The sequence below is a fragment of the Marmota flaviventris genome, chromosome 1 (genome assembly GCF_047511675.1).
Source record: "Marmota flaviventris isolate mMarFla1 chromosome 1, mMarFla1.hap1, whole genome shotgun sequence".
Classification (NCBI taxonomy): Eukaryota; Metazoa; Chordata; class Mammalia; order Rodentia; family Sciuridae; genus Marmota; species Marmota flaviventris.
In genome coordinates, this window is record NC_092498.1 from 177,117,725 (window position 1) to 177,122,291 (window position 4,567).

Genomic DNA, 4,567 nt, shown 5'->3' on the forward strand with positions numbered 1-4,567 from the left:
AAAAGACCAAGTTCGAAAGTTATATTTTAGAATAGTTTCCCTTTTCAAATTTGGTTTAAAATAGACACTAATATTTCAAGAACCATTCCTTAAAAGACCAGTTCACACAAACTAAAAACCTAGGCAAAAGTTCCTACCTGTTTAGTAACAGCATCTACGTCTCCTAGCAAAGTCACAGCACCAGAAGAAGACCATTATTTTCCAATTCTTCTGCACAGATGTCAACTTAAAAAAGAGAAAAAGCTGAAGAACAAGTCATGTTTATTCTTAAAATATTTAACAAGTCAATTAAGGGGTTGAGAACATAACTCAGTGGAAGAGAACTTGTCTAGCATGTATGAGGTCTTGGGTTCAATCCCCAGTACCACCAAAAAATCAAAAACCAAACTAAAAAACACCAAGAAGTCAATAAAGGCTGAATAAATAGACTGTGTTATATGTAAAATTTAATAAAGAAGATGTGATACTCAAGAAGTGAAGTAAAGTAAAATAAAAAGGGCTGGGAATGTAGCTCCTCAGTGGTAGAGTACTGGCCTAGCATGCTTCAGGCCCTGGTTCAATCCCTAGTACTTTCAAAAAAAAAAAAAAAGTAAAAATCCTTAGATCTATTCAAGTATCATAGTATAGAGAACCTCATCATCTTCCCTCATTTTAAAATCTACTCTATGGAATTCTGGTATTGTCCCATTTGAGCTGATCAATTACAGTTTTGAATCTAACCTCTACTGAGCCAGGTTTGGTGGCGTACACCTGTAATACCAGTGGCTCAGGAGCTGAGGCAGGAGGATCTCAAGTTCAAAGCCAGACTCAGCAACTTAGCAAGGTGCTTAGCAACTCAGTGAGATCTGTCTCTAAATAAAATACAAAACAGGGCTGGGGATGTGGCTCAGTGGTCAAGTGCCCCTGAGTTCAATCCCTGGTACCAAAAAGAAAAAAAACAAGAAAAAAGAAAGAAAGAAAAAATTCTACTGAATTACATCATTAAGGATTCCTACCTAGAGCAGGGGCTCTCAAATTTGAGCCTGTACTACCTAGTGGGCTTATTAAACCATACATTGCAGGAGTCCACCTTAGTTTCTGATTTCATTAATTCTGGAATGGGGTCCAGAAATGTGCATTTCTAACAAGTTTCCTAGGTGATGCTGATGCTGGTAGCTTAGGGACCACATTCTGAGAACCACTCTTAGAATATGGCATGATTATTCCATTTGCTCATAAGTTCCATTTCTGGATGGCCTTGGATAAATGAAAATGGATTTTGCAAAAAGGAATAATTTAGCTTCCCTAGAGGTGATGCATGGTACAGGTCTTAGGTTGAAGACCTTGGTCATCAAGAGGAGAATGCTGGGGCTGGGGATGTGGCTCAAACGGTAGCACGCTCGCCTGGCATGCGAGCGGCCCAGTTTTGATCCTCAGCACCACATACAAACAAAGATGTTGTGTCCGCCGAAAACTAAAAAAATAAATATTAAAAATTCTCTCTCTCTCTCTCTCTCTCTCTCTCTCTCTCTCTCTCAAAAAAAAAAAGAGAATGCTGAATGTTTCATTTTAATCTATAATCCTACTTAAAATTCTTTTCTCTACCTTAAATATATCTAAACATGAAGAAGAGGCAAACTGTGCTTTTCAAACTATTTGAAACTTGATTTTGAAAGGTTTTCTGGTCAGAAGTGTAACACTACATTTTCTAGGTTTGAAAAGGCAGCTTACTTTGGTACCAGTAATTATGTTAGAAAATTTATAAAATCTACTTTTGTAAAAATAGAAAAGGTTCCTTACAAAAGCCAAGAAGAAAGCAGAGCTGATAATGGCTGAGAAGGAGAACAATGAACCACAAATAGCTCTCATTTGAAATCTCTTCTGAGTACCTGTGTAAACTTAATACATGGCTGTTATGTTGGAGGCAGCCCAAATGTAAAATCCAACTTAGTCTCTCCAATTGCAGAGGCCCATTTAAAAAAATCTGATATAACACAAAAAAGCATATTTGTATTTCTTAGTTAAATTATTCTGCAACTATCTCTGAAGTCTAAATAGTTTGGAGCTCATTTATACTTTAAGCTTACAAATTAGCTTAAAGGGTAAATCTGATCTTTTAAACTAAAGTAATAAAAATCCTACTCTGTGTAAATGCTAATGTACAAGATGAACTAAGTAGAATAAATATGGTAGGTGGGGAGAAAATAGCAATTGCAGATAACTCATTAAACATCAAAAGGGATGGGGCCAAACCACATAGGGCAAACAGGTTTGTGAGCTGCCACATAGGTAGTGTTTCTCTTAGGACAGAAACTGTAAATTTTATTTCATTTGTTTATTATGTTTCTAACACCTTCACTTTAGATAATGTGGAAAAAAATAGTGAAAGTATAAAGAAAACTCCAAAATAACCCCATAATAATGTCAACTTGTAAGCTATTATTAGTGCCCTGGGCTCTTTTCATACAGTCTTTTTTGATATGCAAATTTTTTTTCTATAAATGAGTTTATATAATACTGGCTCATACACTTTTACTTATTATAAATGTTTTACTTTGTCATTAGTTCTTAAAATTTTTAAAGGCTACATTTTTTTTACACATATACCACAATTAAATATTCTTTTCAATTGCTGGATAATTTTTGGTATTAAGAGCACTGCACATCTTTACGCTTGAATATTCTCTTTCTTTTCTTTTTGTGCTGCTGAAGATGAAACCCAGGGTCTTAAGCATGCCAGACAAGTGCTCTACACTGAGCTACATCACCAGCTTTAAAAAAAAAAAAATTGAGACAGGATATTCCTAAATTGCCTAGGATGGCCTCCAATGGCAACCATTTGCTTCCATTTCCCAAGTAGCTGGATTATAGGCATGTACCACCATACCTAACTTGTGTTTAAACCTTTCTCTCTTTTTTTTCTCTTGGTAATGGGGATTGAACCCAGGAGTGCTTTACCCCTGAGCTACAACCTTTTCCTTTTTGAGACAGGGGATCACTAAATTGCCAAGGCTGCCCTTAAACTTGCAAGCCTCCTGCCTTAGTCTCCAGAATAGCTTGGGGGTTATAGGTGTGTGCCACTTTATGGGGTTCTACTGTGTAATTTTGGCAACTTACTTGTAAATTGGCTTTCTCATCTATAAAGTGAACATAATTCAGAGCATTGTTGTGAAGATGAAATCAGTTAATACATGTAAAACACTCAGAATAGTGTCTGAACACAGTAAACTCAGTAACAGTTGACTTTACAACAGTCTGCCTACTTGCTAGCCAAATATGATCATTATGTCTTGATTACTCCAAGAATCTGATGAAAGACAATCAAATCATACCCAACTACACCCTTCTCTTTAACACAAACATACTCTTGAATGTCTTCTGATCCTGTTGTCATATTCCTTCTGAATCATCCTGTCATTTCCTTTAATTCAGGCACTAAGTCTTGGTTGCCCAATGGGCATATGTGCTGGATGTCCCACATGCATCTCAAACTCACATTTCAAATTGAATTCATAACCTTTCCCTTCCAAATTGGCTCTTCCCTGTATATTTCCCAGTCTCAGTCAGCGGCACTATGGTCCACATAGTCAAGCAAATCCCAAAGAGAACCAGTCACCCATTCTGTACTACTACATTTCCTATTTAAGTATATCTTGTTTTTTTCCTGCATATCTTGCCTTTATCTTCTCAGAATTCGATCAAATTGAAGGTCAAAACTACACCTCATTCCTTCTTTATATTTCTCTCTTCCACCAGTTATGGAGCACAGTATCCAAAACACAGTACACATTCAATAAATGTTTTCTGTATGAAGACAGCAGTGGCAGGTAAACTCACTTCCAGAAAAACAGTAAAATATAGCTCGTATTAATAGATCAATCACTTCATCTTCTCTCGATAAAAGAACAGAAGGTTCTCCCAACTAGGAAGACTAAAAGTTAGAAGTAAGGGTATAGCTCAGCGGGAGAGAACTGGCCTACCATGCATTTGGAAAGCACTAGAGAAATGGTAAACACTGAGTGTTTGCAATGAACAGGTGCTACTATTATCTATCATTCCCATAATGCATTCGGTTACCAGAGTCCTTACCACTTGCTAATTCCTCATCCCGACATACCTGATGTCCAGCTCCTGGGATGCAAGGGGGATGTCCGTGGTCACCGGGATGCCTAGGACGCCAAACACGAATTCCACATCCTGCCGGCAAGAGAACAGGGAATAAACTCCCGGTCCCACCCACTTCGCCGCATCCTCCCCTACCTAGGGGACGCCAAAAGGAAACCTCTGTAAGCCTCCACCCACACCGCCCCCACGATCTCCTGTCTCCAAGACAACGCTTGGGTACCCGGCGGCCACCTGCACCGCGCTAATGTCGCTCCACTCTGTGAAGTTACTTTCCGGCATTTTCCACCTAAAAGTTCAAAGCACTCTCGCAGCTGACAGCCAAGCTGACATAAAGTCGCCCAGCAAAACAAACCCAGAGCCTTTCTCAGGCCGCTCTTGCTGCCTCTGACTGACAGCAGGGTAGCCAACCGCTTTATATAACGGGACGGAAAAGGCGGGTCTAAACCAGTCTGCTCCAGGCGAG

At 38.8% G+C, this 4,567-nt stretch overlaps 1 protein-coding gene across 20 annotated transcripts in view; it reads right to left on the bottom strand.

Annotated features, from left to right (window-relative positions):
• Dnase1l3 (deoxyribonuclease 1L3) overlaps window positions 1-4,501 on the bottom strand; it is a 66,787-nt gene extending 62,286 nt beyond the window's left edge. For 11 of the 20 annotated variants that reach the window (XM_071619342.1, XM_071619314.1, XM_071619324.1 and 8 more), the window contains exons 1-3: window positions 4,336-4,501; window positions 4,097-4,176; window positions 138-225 (exon numbers count right to left, since the gene is read on the bottom strand). The gene's annotated coding sequence lies outside the window, so the exon portion shown is untranslated. Of the gene's footprint in view, window positions 1-137; window positions 244-4,096; window positions 4,177-4,324 lie in introns of all 20 variants that reach the window. The other 9 variants (XM_071619345.1, XM_071619334.1, XM_071619344.1 and 6 more) reach the window with 3 other exon arrangements.
• Window positions 4,502-4,567: the final 66 nt, after the last annotated feature.